Source organism: Marmota monax, unplaced genomic scaffold, assembly GCF_021218885.2.
Source record: "Marmota monax isolate L192 unplaced genomic scaffold, Marmota_monax_Labrador192_F-V1.1 WCK01_AAM20220418_F8-fsc00171, whole genome shotgun sequence".
Lineage (NCBI taxonomy): Eukaryota > Metazoa > Chordata > Mammalia > Rodentia > Sciuridae > Marmota > Marmota monax.
Window position 1 is genome coordinate 2881355 of NW_026694658.1, and position 21540 is coordinate 2902894.

General features: G+C 38.9%; 1 non-coding gene across 1 annotated transcript; it reads left to right on the plus strand.

Annotated features, from left to right (window-relative positions):
* The first annotated feature begins 14703 nt into the window (after positions 1-14703).
* Positions 14704-14896, plus strand: LOC124078463 (U2 spliceosomal RNA). The gene has a single exon (XR_006846904.1). It is a non-coding gene; the product is annotated as a U2 spliceosomal RNA (small nuclear RNA).
* The last annotated feature ends 6644 nt before the right edge of the window (positions 14897-21540 follow it).

Here is a 21540-nt window from a genome sequence, read left to right on the forward strand (position 1 = left end):
GAGGAAAGGAACAGTGGCAACCCTAAACTGACAAAGATTAAGTAATCTATCCTTGGCAGAATGACACTAAAAAAAGACACTGAATTGTAAAAATAAATAAATAAATAAAAATGGAGTAAGTCCATTTCTAACAAAATTGATATGTATCATAAGATTTATGCCAGTTATGCGTGCCCCACAGGCACCAATAAATGTACACCACAGACATGACACTTGTCATACATATTAGACCTTGAATAAGAGTCGGACATCATGTAGGAGTGGGAAGAAAGGAACATCTTTGTCGTATTCCAATCAATATTATCTTCAGGTTGGAATCACAGCTTTACTTCTTCAAGGGGTGTAGTAACTATTTTCCTTAGGGTTTTAAAATAATCCCAAATGTCACCACCATCATTCACCTTTCTATCAACTTCTGTCTCTGCCTGGCCTGGAGGACCTGGGACAAAGACAGTGAGTGAGGCAGGTGTTGTCAGAAAAGGTAGATAAGACAAACCAGAGGAAACTCCAGAAGAGCATTTATTTCAGATCTTCAAGCTGGTCTGCAGCCAAAACGTTGAAGAAGAATGATGGTCTCTTCTATTTTTAAAGATCATCAAAGAAGGCAATCTCTAATAACCTGATTCAATGTTCAAACTATGTTTTGAAAATGTTCTTCCTCTTAATCAAATATACACCCAAACCTGTCTTTCTTTGTTCTCTTCTTAGTGAATTGTGATTTAAAAAAAAAAAAAACACACATTATACAATTCCATTTTGAAATCCTGTTTTTGGCTTAACTATTGGATTTTGGCTCACAGATAGCATTTATTCTGCCAGCGATGTTGGACCTTTTTGAAAAGAGTCTCTGGCTTAACTGGAGATTTTATAAATTGCTCTCTCAGAAGCAGATTACGGTGACCAAAGTGGTGATTTTGTCAGTGTGAGAAAGAAGGTGCTGGGGTGGCTGGACTCTTCTCTGACTTCTTGTCTGTCCCTCAGAAACTGCTGGGTGGAAAAACCCAGGAGAGGACAGAAAGAGCTGTGCAGTCCTGGCAGTTATAAGGAACAAGAAGCAGAATCTGAGGTGGGTCAACTCAGTGTCACCTGATGGGCAGTGGCTGTGACAGGGGAAGCCAGACAGAGATTTGGGGGGTAAAATATCTTGAAGTCTTCACATGAACCTTGGATGAGCATTACTCCGAGTCAAGGATTTAAGATGAATTAGAAAATAGTATTGACCCACAGGATTTTGAGTTCATTGATCTAGATGTCCCTATCCCAAATCTCAGGGTCCCATATTTTTTCTCAGTCAGGGCCCTAACATTGCTATGGTAAACATGACATGATAGAAAATCCAACCTTCTTTGCAACTCTGCTACTTTTATAATTAAGTCCTGCTCTAGTTCCTCAGCATCTTCTGTTCCCCCTACCCCACCCCACCAAGGAGGGCCTCTGGTTTTCATACTTCACTTAGAATAGGTGATTAATGACCCTCAGCCTTCCATTGTCTTTCTCAATTGCATCAAATGCCAGGGAAACAGCCATTCAATTCCCAAGCCCTTATATAATTACAATTTCCCTTGAAACTCTCAAATGCCCCAGCAACCCAGCCCCTTCCACCAGTTTTCCATTCATATTTCCTACTGTTAGAAGTTTTAACAATTACAACACAACCTCTTGCCAAGGATCAACATCCTGCACTAGCAATCAAGGCTTCATTGTAATCTGAGGGCATGATCTTGGGTGAGACAGTTCTCTTCAGCTGCAGGTAATTCTTAGGTACTCACCTGAGAACCTCCATCTGTCCATATCCTCAGAAGACTAGGGAAGGAATGCCTCAGCACTGAAGGGGGAATCCTGACATAACCATTGCACCTGAATCAGAATCTGCATTTTAACAAGACCTTCACTTGATATTTATACATATTAAAATTTTAGAAGCATTGGTGTATAGTCAGTTTCTATCACTATAATGAAATACCTGAGATAATTAACATAAAGAAAAAAGGTTTGTTTTAGCTCACAGTTTTGTAGGTTCCAGTCCAAGACTGTGTGAACTCATTGCTTTTGGCTTGAATAGGTGTCCAAGAGAACAATGTCAGGAAGCATATGGCCATGAAGCAAAAGAGGTGAGGGTTCCATAATTCCCTGTGGGGGCACACCCCCAGTGACCTAAGAACCTCTTACCAGGCCCTTCCTCTTAAAGGTCCACAGTACCTCCTAAAAGCCTGAAAGCACGACCCTGAGGACCAAGCCTTTTAGACCACTGGGGCTCATTCAACATCCAAACCATAGCACTGGGGGTATAGCTCAGTGGTAGAGCAGCTACCTCACATGTATGGGGCCCTGAGTTCAGGCCCCACCACTGCAAAAACAATAATATCCAAACTATAACAATTGGTTTGAGGCTAATTCTCAAACTTCTGCATATGCCAGGCATCACTCAGAAGACTTACTAGACCCCCAGTTTCTGGATTCTACCACTGCAACTTATGACTCTGTAGGTCTAGAGTGGCATTGAAGAATTTACTTTTTTTTTAGACAAGGTCTCTCTGAGTTACCCATTCTGGCCTCAAACTTGTGATCCTCCTGCCTCAGCCTTCAGAGTTGGTGGAATTACAGGCATGCGCCACCATGTGCAGCTGATTTTTTGTCTCTTGTATACTGTATTACAAGGACCTAAAACAGTGCCAGATACACAATAGACCCTCGTTAAATGTGTGAGAAAGTGCAAAATCCAAAAAGAATTATTAGCTTTATTCATATATTTAATTTTTTTGGTGCCGGGGATTGAACCCAGTGCCTTGTGCACGCTAAGCACATACTGTACCATTGAGCTACACAGAGTCCCTAGATTTATTTTTAAAGGTAAGCATATGTATTGGAATTTTCCAAAGAAACAGAACCAATAGAGAAAAATTTTGAAGAATTGACCTGTGATTGTAGGAGGATGGCATGCTGGAAAATTCAGTAAAGAGTTAATGCTGCATTACAATCTTGAATACAAATTCCTTAGGACAGTAGGCAGGAATCTTGGTAGGGCTTTGATGTTATGGTCTTAAGGAAAATTGCTTCCTCTTTGGAAACTTCAGCGCTTGCTCTTAGTGCCTTCAACTGATTAGATGGGGCCCATACACAGTGTAGAGAGTACTTGCCTTACTTAAAGCCTACTAATTTTAAATCTTACTTACATCTAAAAAATACTTCTACACCAACATCTAGACTGGTATTTGGTCCAACAACTGGGCACCATAGGACAGGTAATTTGAAACATAAAATTAACCACCACAGCACGAGAAGGAAAATGAAAAGCTACACAATCCCTATTCTTGATGAGTAATGGGAAAAATGGGAAATAAAAAAGAATGAACCAAATGCTATGTTATAGAGGCACAAAGAAAGTTCTGTGAAAGCATTTTTTGTTTTTGTTTCGTTTTGGGGGAGATATTGGGAGTTGAACCCAGGGGTGCTTTACTGCTGAAACACATTCCCCAGCCCTTTTTTTATTTTTTATTTTGAGACAGGGTCCCACTAAGTTTCTGAGAGTCTTGATAAGTTGCCCAGGCTGGCCTTGACCTTGTGATCCTCCTGCCTTGGCCTCCCAAGTCACTGGGATTACAGGTGTGCACCACCATGTCTGACAAAAGCATCAAGCTTGTAGTGGGGGCCAGCTGGGAAGTGGTCTTTGAATTGTTTCACAAGATAAATAGAATTTTATAGGAGGAAAGGGCATTTTAAACTAAAGAAATATAGAGGTCTGGAAATGCTTGGTATATTTGGTTAATGGCCAAGAGAATCCAGGGAGCAAATGCTTGTTACCATAGCATCCACCTCCTGTACCTTCAATTCGGTGTTAACATTATGCTGCCTTAATTTGTCCATTGTATTTATTTTCCTATGTATAAGTTTTGTTTCCTCATTCTTGAGAGAAAAGCATGTTATGCTTCTTTGTATCAATCATAATTCACAGTTCACAGAAAGTACTTAAAATTGTGTCTAATTAAAACAGCTACCTAAACTGGACTTACCTGTGCAGGATTTTGTCATGCGATCCTGTCATCTTTCTTTGAGAAACCTCCTTCCCCTGGTTAAGTCTGTGTCATTTCAGGGTATTTGATCCTTCCCAGGATGAGAAGTGGGCATGTGATATGACTTTGGCCAATCTCTCTGAGAAAGAGGACTTGGGTGGAGTGCCTGGGATAGAAAAGGATCAGAACTGTTTTTTTTTTTTTTTTTTTTTTTTACAACAATTGACCCAAAGGAGTCTGCGACTAGATGCTCAGGGATGTCTTTTACAAAGTCAGTGTGTTCAACTTCTGTGAGTACATGAGCTACTCCACATCTTTCCAGTAAATTTCTTTCTTGTTTAATTTGGCCAGAAAACCCTAACTACTACAGTCTTATCCATGTAATTTTGCAAAACACCACCGTGTACATGATAGTGGCTAAATTTATATGGATAAAAAGTGTTCAAGAAGAAAATTAGGGGCTGGGGATGTGGCTCAAGCGGTGGCGCGCTCGCCTGGCATGCATGCGGCCCGGGTTCCATCCTCAGCACCACATACAAACAAAGATGTTGTGTCTGCTGAAAACTAAAAAAATAAATACTAAAAAAAGAAGAAAATCATAGCTTTTCAATTGAGGCATAATGTAAAAAGTTATTCATTGATAGAATGTGATATTGGGCTAATCTGCAAGTGATTGCATCTTGCTATGTTTTGGGGAGCTACAAACATAAGCAAGGTGTAGTCTTTGCTGGCAGGAGTTCATAATCTAGTAGGAAAGAAAGGAGCCCCAAATCAAACAGTCACCAACTAAAGGGGCAAGCTCTTCTGTATTCCCAGCAAGTAGCAGCAACCAATTCACACCAGCTTAAGCAAAAAAGGGGATTTATGGGCTCACACAACTGGGAAGGATGTGGTAGGTGGACTGAGGGTCGAAATTGTTGGATTCTCTCACACACACCAAAAACAAAGCATCTCTAGGCTAATACCACATTAGTTTCTTTTTCTAGGGCTTCATGCATGCTAGCAGAGTCTGACACAGAGAAGAGAGAATGTCTCCTCACTTCTATATATACCTATATAATTGCAGATCCTAGAGAAAGACTCTGTTCTGAATTGGTCCCACGTCCCTGCCCCTTGCCAATCATTGAGGCTGCCACCGTAGAGTGTAATGTTTGGCAATGCTGGGTGTGTGTTATCCCTTGCTTAATGGGGCTCTGTGATTGAAATCCACACCAAATTTCATGGCCAGAGGGGAAGAAAGATGGAGGAAGTGGAAAGGAACATTGGGCATGTAAGACAAATGTCCAGTACTCTTGCTGGGAAAGTGGTTTCTAGTACTTGGGAGTTCAGAGCAGGGGGAGAGAGTTCACTTCTGGGGTCAGTGAAGGGACCTATAAGAGGGACCTTGGACCTGAGCAGTAAGATAGGATATTAGGAGGCAGAGATGATGAGGAGGTTTAGGTAAAGGAAGAACCATTTAAAAAGGCATTGCAAGAAAGCACAGGGCTGGCTTTGGATATGTTTCTATTTGGTGGGTTCTAGAGAGGTCACAAAGGAACTAAGGGATAGTACGGTTCGACTCTGAGCCTAAACAGGGCCCAAGTAGGCTGTTTCCAGAATTGGGGCAGGCCAGCCATCTACTTATATGAGACTGAGCAGCCTCTGAGAGAGAATTACCCTAACTCTAATAACCATGTCCTGGGGGATAGGGGGGGATTTGAACTTTTTTAAATAATTAATTCCTTATTTTTAATTAGGGTTGATTTTTTTTTTTTTGGTACTGGGAATTGAACTCAGTGGTGCTCTACCACTAAGCCACAACACCCCCCCCCCTTTGTTTTTAGACAGGACCTCTCTAAGTTGTCCAGGCTGGCCTTAAACTTGTGATCCTCCTGCCTTAGCCTCCCGAGTAGCTGGGATTACAGGTGTGTGTCACCTCACTGGCTAACTAGATTTTTTTAAAAAAATATTTGTTTTAGTTGTAGATGTACACAATAACCTTTATTTTATTTTTATGTGGTACTGAGAATCGAACCCAGTGCCTCACGCATGCTAGGCAAGCGCTCTACTGCTGAGCCACAACTGTAGCCTCTAGATTTTTTCTTTTAATTGGAAAAGGAAAACGTGTGTTTTAACGGTCCAAAGAAATATTCAACAACAACAAAAATTTCTCCCTTCCATACCAGTAGGGAGGGAATTGAGTTCTTTCTAGGGACCTCTGCTCACATTAGATCTTCCAGTGCCCCCATGGGCTTGTGTTCAGGTGCCAGGGAGCAAGAAGTGGTCTGAAGTTAAAAGTGAAAGATCTGTCTTTACTAAAACTTATGAAAGCATCCAGAGAGAAGATGGTCCAAGGTGGCCTGATATGTGAGTGTAGATCAAAGGGTGAGAATGTATTCTGCTCCCCTTGGTAGGGATCCCACAGGTCTGCGACAGTAGGAGGTTCAAGAGTGCAGAGGGAAGTTTGGATACACCACAGCTCCCAGCTGATAAGCGTCTCAAATGGTGCAGGTCCAGGCCTGAGGCTCTGGTGACATCAGGAATCAGTGACTTCTAAACAGGAGGAACAGCACCACAGAAGCAAGAGATGGCAATTTGTGGACGTGGCAGCTGTAGAAGTCCTCATCCTCAGTGGTCAGAGTGACGTCAGAAGGTGTACTCAATCAGTGGCACTCAGGAGCGTGGCTCCTGGACTTGGCTTTCCCTGGCTTTCTCCTAGCGTTGCTACTTACTAGCTCCTCCTGGTACCTTCTCCACAGGGCGCTGGAAGGATTTGCTCAGGTAACAACGCTCAGTTAAACCCAGCGTCTTGTTCATATTTATCTTTTAATATTCTTCTTAGGAAGGGGCTCAGTAGGATGTGGAGGCTCAGCAGAAGACACTAGGGAAGGACAATAGCTCAAAAGAAAAGAGAAAAGAGCCACAGAATGATTAGAAGTCTTTGCAGCAAAGAGGGGAGGAGGTGGGAGACTGTTGGGCTTTTTGGTGTGTGAGGGAATTCATCATTTTTACTCTCAGGCCTGTGAGACCTTTGGAGACATGAGCTATGTGGGCCAGACAGGAGGGAAGCTAGAATTCACAGTGGATTCTGAGCCTGAGCTGAGAAGGCTGGATTTCATTTAAGAGGGAACTGTATTAAGATTAATCCAGAGCTCTGTGCAAAGAAGTCAGAACAGGGAAAGCTTGGGGAAACACAGGCCGATGAAAAGATTACTGCCATAGACTGTGGGGGGAGGCATAGGAGCTGACAGAGGATGGTAGCACTGAGAATGGAAATGAGGGACAGATGTAAAAGAGACGCTTGGCGACAAACTATCCCAGGATGTATAAAGCATCTGCTTACCCACGTCTTCAGTGTGTTCCAGTCCAAATCCTAGCATTCTAGAAACTATGCAGACCAGCACCTTGCCATATGCAATCCAATAAGCTATTAGGTTTGGTGTTCATATACATTGTTTTAAACAATTAAGTAGCTTTCCCAGACCAAACTGCTAATTATTTCATTGAACGACACATTGAATGGTAATTCTATAGCACAAATATCTGAATTGCTTTCCTATCCCCAGATCATTTTACATGTGAGATCTCAAACTATTCCACCATCCGCTGATGCATTATAAATTCAATAAATTATTAATAAGGTATGTGATGAGCAGCAAATATACTTAACATCATTATTTCTGTACTATTGCTAACAAATGCCCATTTCTCACATCAGTGGTTTATTTTCTTTTCATATTGATTTAAAATATTTATTCTCCATACTAAGGAAAGCTAAATAAATGGAAGAAATCAGGAGGAAAAGAAATATGGCAAACAAATTTACTAACAAATTATACCCAGATCACCTGGATTTGAGAAAGGTATATTAACATTAATGGCTTCATTGTTGCCATTATTTGCCACTATCCTGGAATTCAGAATTGTGATATTAATCTCACAAGCAAGAGTTAAAACTGTAGTGTATGTGCAAATCTAAGGCTACAATTTGTCCAGTTATTCAAGAATGAAACTATTTAGTACTACTATGCAATATTAAGCTTGATTTTTCCTCATTAGCCATGGGCAATAATACCTACCTCCCTACACTATCATGAGGATTACATGAAGTGACTTCTGTTAAACTATGGACTGTGACACACATGTAAAATGTTATCTTTCTTGTGCCCTAAAACAGAGACTTGGGGTATTTTTAATTAACATTCACTCTCATCCACCAGGAAAATAATACACACAGTAGGCAGGGAGCAGGTGAACCACAAATACTTTACCACTGGCATCAGCAGGCTTACAGCACAACAGGCTCTTTCTTTACAGGTTCTCTGGATCCATTAAAAAGCAGTATCAGGGGCTGGGATTGTGGCTCGGCGGTAGAGCGCTCGCCTAGCATGTGAGATGCCCTGGGTTCCATCCTCAGCACCACATAAAAAAATAAAAAAATAAACTAAAGATATTGTGTCCAACTACAATTAAAAAATAAATATTAAAAAAAAGCAGTATCAGGGCTGAACGTAGTGGAGCACTCCTGTAATCCCAGATACTCGGGAAGGCTGAGACAGGAAGATTGCAAGTTTGAGGCCAGCCTCAGCAATTTAGTAAGAATCTGTTTCAAAATAAAAAATAAAGGGCTGGAGATGTGGCTCAGTAGTAAAGTGCCTCTGGGTTAACCCCCTGGAAAGAAAGAAAAGAAAGAAAGAAAGAAGCTGATTCCACACTGTATTGGGATGATGTGAGAAGATAGACACTTTTTTATTTTTTTGGTACCAGGGATTGAACCCAGGGTGCTTAACCACTAAGCCACATCCCCAACCTTTTTTATTTTTCTGTTTTGAAAAGGGTCTCACTAAGTTGCTTAGGGCCTTGTTAAATTGCTGAGGCTTGCTTTGAACTTGTGATCCTCCTGCCTCAGCCTCCTAAGCTGCTGCTATTAGAGACATGCACCACCACACCTGGCTCTCATACACTTAAAAAGAAAAAAAAAAATATATATATATATATATATATATATATATATATTTAGTTGTAGGTTGAAATAAAACCTTTATTTTATTTTTATGTGGTGCTGAGGATCAAATCCAGTGCCTTACACATGCCAGGCAAGCGTCTACCACTAAGCCACAACCCCAGCCCTCTCATACACTTTTGGAGGGAATGAAAACTGACATATCTTTATAGGCTAGGGCCATTAGGAAACATCTAGGATCTAGGAAGATTACACTTGCAAAAATCCATTTCTAGGAATTCATCTTGTAGATATACTTTCACTGTGCAATATAACATGTGTACATAGATATCCACCATAGTATTGTTTATCACAGCAAAGCACTGGAGATTGTTTAAATAAAATTACAGGTATTCTCTGGATCCATTAAAAAGCAGTATCAGGGGCTGGGATTGTGGCTCAGCGGTAGAGCGCTTGCCTAGCATGTGATTACACTGTTCAAAAAACAGAATACTATCTACTGATTAAGAGAGAGAAGAGAGGGCTGGGGATGTGGCTCAAGCGGTAGCACGGTCACCTGGCATGCGTGCAGCCTGGGTTCGATCCTCAGCACCACATACCAATAAAGATGTTGTATCCACCGAAAACTAAAAAATAAATATGAAAAAAAAAAGAGAGAGAGAGAAGAGAGAGAAAGGCTCTCTATATACAAATGTTCCTGTTATCTATATGATAACTTTCCTGATAATTCAGTGGATTAAAACAACTTATTATGCTTTCTCCTAGTTCTGTGGATTGGTTTGCTAGGCTGGGCAATTCTCTTCTGGAATCTTTCTGCCATATGATGGTGGCTGCGATAGGAGTCATTGGAAGGCTCTCTTGGGATGCATGTCCAAGAGGGCTTCTTCACTCAGGTTGTCTTGTGTGTTGGTTGGAGCACATGGAACAGCTGAGAACTAGCAAGAATCAATCTCTGTCTCTCTCCAGGCAACCTCTATGAGGCCTCCTCACAGTGTGGAGGACTTCTGACACTGGTGACTAGAGGGTGACTAGATTCTCTCAGAATGTGCATTTCAAGAGCAATTCCAAGAGATTGGGAACAGAAGCTGCCAGTCCTTTTAAAGCTGGCATAGTGTTACTTTGCTACATTTGATTGTGTAAAGAGTCACAGGGCCACACAAATTCAGGAGGAGGAGAAATGAACTCTATGAGGAGAATGACCAGGATTTTTGCAGCCATCTTTAATTTACAACTAATATAATCACTTCCTAGGTATATAGGGAAAAAAAGGATAAGTAAAGAATGTGTGTTTAGTAATGTATATTTGTAGGAAAAAAAAGAATATTTTTAATGTCTTGGTATATGCATAGATAATATCCGCAGTGATATACATAAAACTGGGAATAGTGTTTTGAGGAAGGGGAATTATCTGACTGGGTGATAGAGCTGAAGCATGGAGACTTTTATTGTATACCATTTTGTTTTAATTTTTTATCATATGCATGCATTACCTCTTCAAATTCTAAATCCATGTTTTGGTACAATATTTGGTACAATTTTTGTTACAAGTGAAATAAGTGTTGCTTGTGGTGAATAATCTGACAATATTTCATGTAGTCAATTTTTAAAAATAAGTATTTTACCAACTTTGCAGCTTCTTGTTCTTCATTGTGAAAAGCCTGTCTAAAAAGTGATTCTGTTTAAATGGAACCAGTGGTCAAAGCCGCTATAACTGCATAATAGAACATAAAACACAAACAAATGTTAGCTCTTCAAAGAGTAATAAAAGGATTAATCCACATTCTTTACATTTTTCATATGCATAGTAAATGATTACCAAAAACTTCTTCCAACAAGTCACATGAATTTTCATTAGAAATAGTGCAAAGATGTCATGGCCACAGTGATCACACCAGAGATTTGGAAGACTGAGGTGATAGGAGCTCTTGAGTCAAGAGGTTTGAGGTCAGCCTGGGCATCATAGTGAGGCCTAGTAAGACCTGTCTCTAAAAAAAAAAAAAAGTGCAAAACTTCGTGTTTAACTAGTTAGTCAGAATTGGATGAGCAATGAGCAGGAGGGAGGAATGAAAGGACAGAAAAGGAGAAAAGAATGGGAAATCTTGTTCCTATCTCTGTGAAGTATTTAATGAAAATCCTGGAGTTACAAAACTAGGTGTTTGGGAGCTGGGAATGTAGCTTAGTAGTAGGGTGCACACACACACAGACACACATGATCTTTTACTTGGTGTGACTGTGAATAGTTTCTTCACAGATTTTGAGCAAGGATAAGGCTTATTTATAAATTATTGGAATCTCAACTAATATTGCTAATTTGGAAGGCATTTAAAAAATAAGTATTAACAATCATTTTCCCCAAATTGTCAGATAATTGCAATAGAACAATAATGAGATTGACCTCGTTTTTAAAAATGTATGTTCATTTTTAACGATGGCATCTTAGTCCCATCTTGATGACAGGAAATAGTTCAACTTTTTGTCTTTCAAATAAATTAAGAAGTTGAATTCTTTGTGATTCTTTTTCCCTGAAATGCAATAAAAATGTCGCATTAAAATACAAGATTGCCAGGACTGATACTGGCTTTTGAAAGAATACTAATAACTTTTTAGTTGCTAAGAGTTTCTTTTTATACATAGAAAATACTCTTGCTATCCTTAAGAAGTATTTTCAAGATCCAAAGAAAGAATTTTGATTGTAGCTTTTATACAATGTTGCCATTATTTTTCATGATGCTGTTGCCAAAAAGGAGGGTACAGCATATGAGTACTATAAGCAGCTTGTGAATATCTTTGCTTACAACAGAATTTAGAAAAAGAAATGATAAATGTGTGCCATTTAAAGTAAGGATATTGTGAAAGAAAATTGCAATGCTTTATGGTAAAATGGATTCACTAAAATAGAAGTTTTAAGTAAAATGCAAAAGTAGCTCACAATGGCTTCTCTTAATTTGCCTTGATTCAGTAGAAATAAGGGGAAGTTGAATGTAATGGACATCTGTTGGGGTTTTTTGGCTGTCCAGCATCCTACTCTTCTTTCTTTCCCCTTTCTGTGTAGGTCCCCCAGCACACACGTCCCCATGCAGATACCCAAGGAACCACAAAGTCTTCTAGCTGCCCTCTGCTGAATAGACACATGTCCTGACTTGGGCAATAAAATACCAGGATTTTGCATTTTGAATGAGTGACCCAAAGACTGGGGAAATCTGGGATTGGATTGCTCTCAGCAGCAATAGCATGGTGCTGAGACTATGCAGTCTCTGGTATTTCACCTCCATGGCTACCTGAATCCAATTTTTTCCAAGCTCTCAAGCCATCTTTCATTTTGGTAAGTCCCTAATGCCTACTCACATATGGAGATATGGATGCAATTTCATGTAACAGAAACCAAAAATAATGGGAACTTAAACAAAGTACAAGTGTATGCCTCTTTCACATAATAGTTTGGTTAGAGGCTTTTATGATGCTATAGTGGCCCTTAGTCATTTGGAACCCAGAGGGCTTCCTAGATTTCTGTTTTGCCACCTTTAAAATATAGACCAAGCTGTCATACATGTGAGGGGATAAAAGGAAGAAGTGTACGCTTCTGTCCTTTAAGGATAAGTCCAGGAACTTGCACGCACTACTTCCACTTATATTCCATTAATGAGAAATTAGTCACATGCTCGGACCTAGCTGCAAGGGAAGCTGAGAAATGTGGTCTTTATTCTCATAGATCATGTCCCAAGTGCTGTACTACTGGGTAAAAAGGAAAAAAAAATATAGAAATTAAATAATAATATGCTCTCTCACCACACTTTCCATAATTACTTTTTTAAACTTATGATAGCCAGAGATGGTTTCTATCAATCAGAATCATGTCTGATTAAATGAGGAAACTCTAAATGGAATAACTTAACAAGGCAGCATTGCATTGCAACCCCAGGCATCACCACGTAGTGTCAAGGTGTAAATCTAAAATGGGGCGTTGGGCTGGGGTTGTGGCTCAGCGGTGGAGCACTCACCTAGCACGCGCAAGGACCTGGGTTTAATCCTCAGCACCTCAAAAACATAAATAAATAAAATAAAGGTATTGTGTCTAACTACAACTAAAAATAAATATTAAAAAATAAAAATAAACAAAATGGGGTGTCATCCTTATTATTTATTCTCCTTCCATATTCAATCAACTACTCAAGCATGTACTAGGCCCTGGATTCAATCCCCAGCACCATTAAAAACAAAACAAAACTCAGTTCTGCCCCTTTCACTTCATTCCTGCAGCGTTGCCTCAGACGGAACGTTTGTCATTCTTCCTACTCCTGCCCCCTCATCCCTCCAGTTCCACTGCTGTCCTGTGGAACACATTCTAAAATCTAAATCTGCATAATGTGTCTCCAATTTCCCTGCATAATATTTCAATTAATTTGTCTTAAGGATAAAACCCAAACTTTCTGGTGTGGTAGACAAGGCCCTTCACTGTATGTCCCTCTGAGTCTTGTTTCTTGACATCCCCCATTGCCCATATGCTTGGTATCTTGGATATTTCCCCATCTTTCAAACGAACCTGCTTTGATAAGAACTCATTCCTGCTTGCACATACAAGTCAGGTAATCTGGAACTACAAATGGCTCAGTCTGGAAGGGAGAGAGACTGCGGAGCAGCATGCTGTCCAGACAGATAAGAGACTACATTACCCCCACTTAAAGAGTATTTTATGAATGGGAGATGCAGCATGGTGACAGGAATGTTTGTGCAGGTTTCTACCCTCAATCCTAAATATTGTGCCAGACTCCAGCTACCATTCAACATCAATAAAATGAAAGGTCACTATTATCACGCAGACAACAGTGGGTGATGATTTTCTCTGATCTATGTACATTTCAACATTCTTGATAATTTACTCAATGTATGTCATTTGTATGAACTCAAATTACTATCATCTAATATGGTCAGAAATTACATATAAATGCATGAAGGCCATGTTTTTGTTTTGTCAAAATTTTGCACCATTTACACATATCAATTAAACGAGTGATGTAATAGACAATCATTATACTCTGATAAAATAGAAAAAAACATAGTTAATATGTGCAAATAACATTTATGATGAATATAAAGTAATGTTTTTGGCAATCCTCCTGGCTTAGCTTCCCAAGTCATTGGGATTACAGGCATGTGCCACAGTGCCCAGCTGATACAAACATTTATTGAAACTCATTGAACAGTATACTTAAAATATGTGCATTTTATTGTATGTAAGTTATATCTCAATCAAGTTTATTTAAAAATATTTGGGCTGGTAGTTAGTGGCTACCCATGTAATCTCAGTGACTGGGGAAGCTGAGGAAAGAGGACTGCAACTTCAAGGCCAGTCTCAGCAATTTAGCAAGGTTCTCAGCAACTTAGTGAGACTCTGTCTCAAAATAAAAAATAAAAAGGGCTGGGGATGTGGCTCAGTGGTAAAGCACCCCTAGGCTCAATTCCAGTAACATAAATAAATAATAAAAACATTTGGAAGCTGATGATGTAGTGGATATAAGGAGAATAATCATTAGGGTTAGAACCTAAATTTACTAAATCATGTCAATGATAGCTTCTAAATCTTTTTGGTTTATTTACAGCAAACTTTATTTTAAATGGCAAAATGTTAAAAATATTCTCTTTATTTTAAAATTTTTTCACATTTTTAAACTTGTGCAATATAGCTGAACATAATGATGGTATTTGTTGTTACGTATTCATATATGCACACAATATAACAATATAGTTTGGCCAATAGCTTCTCAGCCTTTTGGCTAAGATCATGTATACTGTCTCTTAATCAGTTTAACATCTGATACATCCTCCATCTGAGGACAATATATTAAGTGGATTTTTAGAGCAGAGAGACGGAATAAGGGCTTGCTCCATTCACTCCACACCACACATCAACATGGTATTGCAGTATCTTAGGAATTGTGCAATCTATCCACTTAAAAAAAAAGTAATGTTTTTCTCATTGGGGTGATGGTAAAAGGAAATGATGAGCAGGGTGTGGTGATGTATGCCATAATCCTGGCGGCTCAGCAGGCTGAGGCAGGAGGATTGTGAGTTCAAAGCCAGTCTCAGCAATTTGGCGAGGCCCTAAGCAACTCAGCGAAACCCTGTCTCTAAATAAAACACAAAATAGGGCTGGGAATGTGGTTTAGTGGTTAAATGCCCTTGGGTTGAATCCTCGGTATCAATCAATCAATCAATAAATAAATGATGACATAAGGACATTTATTGCATAAGCTTCCACAGTGGGATAAATTCCTGTATATAGCAGAAAGTCAAATGAAATGGGATTAAACTGAAAGAAAACAGCAAAATCAGACATAGTAAAAAAAGTTTCTGGTGAAAGATCATTATAGAAAAGGATTACTGAACATGTTATAGACTCTCACTGGGATGGACAATTACCTGTCTAGGATGACTTAATTATGGTTTTTGCCTAGAGGCATGAGGCTGAGTTGATGACATCTGCACTAGGATTTTATAGTTCTATTGAAAAGAATATAAAACCTGCATAGTTTTAAATTTATTACAAGGCTTATGGTGGAATGCATTCACATAAAGATCAAGGTGTTGATTTACAGATAGGAAATCTATAACCTAGATTTTGTGGAATCCAGGTTCTAGGCAACCTTCATAGTATATTTCTCTATAAAAAGTCTGATATAAAAAGAATCATAAATTTCATAGTTCTTAGTAATCCAGTACTTTCCTTCATTTAAAAGCATATATTACATTGAAACAATATATTACATATAAAATACTTAGGTTGCTCTTGTATAACCAAATATAAAATTAATAATCTATAAATCTAGCTTTTTCTCCTATGCATGAGAAGAGTTAAAATCAGAACTCTTAGTCAGCTTGATGGTGCATGCTGTAATTCCAGCAGTTCAGGAAGCTGAGGCAGGAGGATTGCAAGTTCAAGGTCAGCCTCAGCAACTTGGCAAGACCCTGTATCAAAAAAAGAGGGGTGGAGTGGGGGAATGTAACTCAGTGGAAAAGCATACCTGAGTTCAATCCCCAGTACCAATAAATAAAATCAGAACTCTTCATTGTTCATTTTACTTATATGATTGATACAGGCAAATGGGTAATCATTTGCAAGTCAGTTTTAGATGAAAACAAAAGATTCTTTAACCATTATATTGATATAAACAATGAAAAAGGAAAGAGGAGCTGGGGTGTGGCAGAGTGTTGCCTAGCAAGGACAAGTCCTGGGTTTGATTCCCAGCACCACAAAAAACAAACAAATAGCAGTCTGGTGTGTTTCTTCCCAGTCTTTCATATTTGTAATATACAAATAAACAAATATCATGCTCGACTTTTTATCCTTCTGCTCTCTCTGTGAACCTTTTTAGAGTACCTTGATATATGATGATGCATGCCCCTTTACATCTCTTCAACCCTTCATTCTGTATTTCCTAAAAAGAAGAAATTGTTTTGCATTAACCACAGTACAATGATCAAAATCAGGAGATTAATATTGATAACAAGACTATTATATAATTTTTGCCACATTTCACCAATTCTTGCAACAATGTCCTTTTTAACAAAAGAAAATCCTTGGTTATGCTTCATATTTGGTTGTATCTTTTTAATTTTCAGTCTTTCTTAGTGATTGTTTTTGAGATGGGGTCTTATGGTCTTACTACGTTGCCCAGCTGGATCTCCAACTCCTCCTGGGCTCAAGCAATCCTCCTGCTTCAGCTTCCCAAAACCCTGGGACTATAGGTGTGCACCACCCCACCCAGCAAGTATTTCTTAATATTGACCTATTTGAAGAATAAAGGCCACTTATTTTGCAGAATGTCCCTTAATTTGGAATTGTCTAATATTTTCTAATGACTATTCAAGTTGTCTTTTTTTTTTTTTTCAAAAACACTGTAGAAATAATTCATTCTTCTCAGTGTATATGTCTGGGAAGCACATGATGGCAATTTGTCCCATTATGATGATGATAACTTTGACCACAAACAGTTTTGTATCCTACATTTTCATTTATGATAATATTAAAATTTATCATGTCCTTCAAAATTCTTGCAAACATCATGTTAGCATGTATAAAATATTTCATTTATGAATGTCATAATTTATTAACTGATCATATTTCTGTTTTATGTATCTTTGCATTGGTAAGAACTTCCAGAATAATGTCATATAACAATGGAGTCAGTAGACATTTTGTTGCACTCCTGATTTTAATGAAAATGTTTTCAGTATTTTAGCATTAAGTATTTTATTGGCTGTTGATTTGAAATAAGTTTTTTGTAATGTTAGGGTGTGATTAAAACTAAAGAGCCAGAAATCTCTAGTTGTTCAATTCATTTATTCACTCATGACCATAAATCCTTTATTGCTCAACCCCACCCAGTATAAACATGTTGCACCTATGTGTGTTTGAGCTATATTTCTTGACTATGTATTTTTTCTTGCCTTCTGGAAATTGTGTCCTTTTTATACCTTTGGAATTTGTAATTCAAAAACTGCTCTCTACTCTCCTTAGAATAAATCTATTTCATCACCAATTTCAAGTTCTCCCCTCTCTCTTCTAGGCTTTGTATAGTTGCTGATCTTTACTGAGAAGTGAAAGAAGAGGATTGATAGTTACCTTTATCTACTCAAGTATGGATTTAGGTTGCCTTCATTTCTCTGGTAAATATTACCTGGCCAAGGATGCTCTGCCAATTCAAGTCCTCCAAGAAGCAGATGCTGAGATGGAATTAAGAGTCAAGGGGACTGGAGTTGTGGCTCAGAGGTAGGGCGCTCGCCTAGCATGCGTGAGGTACTGGTCGCCTAGCATGTGTGGGGTACTGGGTTCGATCCTCAGCATCACATAAATGTAAAATAAAGACATTGTGTCCACCTGTAACTAAAAAATAAATATTAAAAAAAAGAGTCAAGAAGTTTGCGTAGGCATAATACTTGCAAACAATAAAGGATGAGAGAATAAAAATCTAGCAGGGAGAACCTCAGCATATGATGTAGATCTGACAATGTCTTAGCCAACCCATGGGCAGCTGTGGAGCAAAGACTGCACATTACAGAAATCTTGCCTGGGGCTGAGATGCCAGGCCATTGTGTCCTGCTGTGTTCTGTCACTGACTGAGGACTACCCAAGAAAAGCATTCTGAGGAGCTGTACAAGAAGGCTTATCACAGCTCACTGTACTCCCCACAGCTAAGGAGTTCTTTTATAAATAGTGATCTGGGCAGCTCACCAGCATGACCACCATAGGTATCTTCTGTGTGGAAGGTGCCCAATTGCCCTTTCCCTCCTGAGACTACTGTGTGGTTTCTTTGGAGGGCCTGGTGGGGCTGTCATAACTCCTTTCCCAGTTTTGGGAAGTCTGGTTTTGGCTTTACTTCTTTCACATCTGTCCCCATCTCCCACAGCACTAATGGATCCCACAGACTCTTGGTATCAGGGAATCTTTAGTCAGGGGGTGGCTCTCTTGAATAAATAGCTGCTTTCTTCAGGCTGTCTCCCTACAACCCTTGGAAAATGCTTGCACCCTTGTCCTGATACAGGGCAATGCAGGCTGCTCCACCACAGCCTGTCTCTGCCTAGACATCTCTCTCCCATTAGCTCTTCTCTTGTGTAGACAGGTACAGGCAGTAGGTCAGGTGTGCTGCTTAAGCTTATTAATACTAAATAAATATCAGTATTTAGGATACTGAAGTGCCAATCACTCTTTCTTGCAGGCCCCTCCATAACACAGTCTACAAGTGATCCTCTAAGCATCTTCCACTTTACTTGTCTTGCTATGGGGAAGTGGGGGACTCACCCTTCACTATGACCACTGTACTCCCCAGCAGGCCCATGATAATCAGAAGTCCAAATATGTGCTTTCTTAAATGAGTGATAAAGGGGTAGAGTTCCTGAACACACTTCATGATTGCATGTATCCTAAGTACAAATTTATATGAAAATTGTTATGTGCCATAGCAAGGGGGAAAAAAGAGTTGAAAGCTACGGTTGCAGAGACAAGAAATATACAGCAGAGAAATAAAAAGGAGTAAGGATCATAAGAACCCTCTTAAGACTTTTGGAAACAAATAGATAAGCAAACATGGGTAATTAGAACAGGGGACACTTGTATTTTGCCTCTCAAGCCCTTATTATTCCTTCTCCAAGTCACAACTAGTGTCACTGTATACATTTGCACAAGTTGTAAAGTACACAAGGGATGCCAGACACATTGCAAAGTGAATTGTGACCTTTGGAGCTGAGCCATGCAATCTACACAACATTCACAGTAGACCTGGTTACAGTCCTAGTTTTCCTTTGTGATACCCAGCTCAGCCTCTCATAGCACTATCTGATAGGATGCTAGCCCCGGTCCTAGAACTATAGCACATAAATAGGTCTAATCCATCCCATTCCCATGGCCTTGGACTCATTAGCAGCCATATCAATTATATCATAGGATACTTGGTGAAATGTACAACCTTGTGACATAACTTCCCAGAAGAAAAACTGATTTTCTTTTTACACTAATGATACTTAACGAAGACAGCAACTATCAATTAAAAGTGTCAAAATGAAGGACTTGTTTTTTCCAAGCAATGGTGCTGGCATCTTGACTAACTTAGCCTCTCTCCTCTCTGGTATCTATTTTTTAAAAATATTTTTTAGTTGTCAATGGACCTTTATTTTATTTATTTATTTATATGTGGTGCTGAGAATCGAATCCAGTGCCTCACACATGCTAGGCAAACACTCTACCACTGAGCCAAAACCCCAGCCCTCTGGTATCTCTTGTGTCCATTGGGTACTACTGAAATTAAGCTGAAAATAATCTAGTAAATATATTTTTAGAGGAAAGTTTTTCTCTGACCAAGATGGAAACTCAACAACAAGCACTGCTGTAATCTCTAATCAGTCAAGGCTAGAATAAAACAGACCATGGTGTATTGGAAGGTAGTGAGTCCCCATCGCTGCAGGTGATCAAACCCAGGCTGGGCAATTAATTGCTTATAAAGCCTGAAGTACAGGGGATTCATATGCCCACTGGGGGCTTAGACTGTTACATTGCCAAGGTGATGTCTTCCATGTGGGCTTTTAAAATAGTAAAGATATTCAAACATATGCACACAAACAGAAACATGATATTCCAAGAATTAAATAGATTGTGCTATAGATTTGCCTCCAAAATTTTTTGGAAGCATAAGAGTGTGAAGATTCTTTCCTTTGCAGGGTATCATTCAACTGAATTGTGATGCCAGTACGTCAAAATTATGAACCAGATTCTCGGGTGGTTTTCTTCACAATTTTGTTGAGACAGTCTATTTCTTTGTGCATTATGTTATTTTTATGTCACTAATTTAAAATTTTATGAGGCCTCCTCCCATATATTTTCCCCATATAGCTATCTAAAAAGCACATACACAACACAGAGACTAATTTTTTTGTCATTTATGTCTTTTGCTTCACCAATTTATTTACAGATTTATGGTTCATTGGCTTTTGGTTTGAAAATTAATGCTAAATCAATACTTTGTATAAATTTATTATGATTTCACTGTAAATTATTTTGCAATAGATTGTTTGATGTGGTGTAAAACTCTATTGTATATAAATGAAAACATTAAGCAAGTTGAAGGCATAAAATCAGCTAGCACCCTAATATAGCAGCTTTTGAGTGAGAAACTATATAGCATTTTTATGTAGCATATGGGAAAACTGTGCAGCATGGGAGTTTTTAGCATTAATTCTACAGTTGTACTAAATCTAACATGTCAGTCTCTATCTCCACTGCAGCCAGATTTAAAGTGCGAAGTTTTCACTGCTGCACAGAATGCTGAAATCTAACATGGCAGTGTTCGAGGAAGCCCATCTTCATAAAGCAAGTCTAGACTATTTAGCATCTATACGTGGAAATCATCTTAACCACTGGGTATTTTGAAATGTAATTTTCTTCCAAATTACGGAATATTTCCAAAATTGCTCTAATGTTTTGAGCACTCTATTATCTTTTATGTAAAAGGAAATTATCACTACAATGTAGAGCAAAACATTTTAATTCTAATCACATTTTCAGGGCTTACCTTTTATTTCTGACATATCTTTCTGTTTTTGACAAATGAAAAATTGGAAACTGTGCAGTTGACTCGCATAAGGAAGAAAGCATGCATAATAGCCGCAGTATTTTTAAAGGCACATATGTCATAACTCAATTGATTTTCACAAAGTGAACACACCCGTATAATCAAGACACAGAATGTTACTGGCTTTCCAGAAGCTCACCTCCCATTTGTCTGCAGTCACTAGCCACTCTCATAAGGTAATCCTGACTTCTGATGGAGAGATTACTTTTGCCTGCTTTTATACTTTATACAACTGGAATAATACAATGGTGATTTTGAGAATGACCTCTTCCACTGGGTTTAGGTCTATGAAACATGGCCATGCTGTGGTCTCTTCCTGCTCTTTGCCATTATGCCATTCCATTATTGAAATGTTCTACAGTTTATCCTTTCCTCTGTTGGTGAGCATAGCTTCTACATTTTGTCCATTATAAACAGTATTGCTACATTCTAGAGCATGACTTTTAGTGAATAGAAGTAAATACTTTGT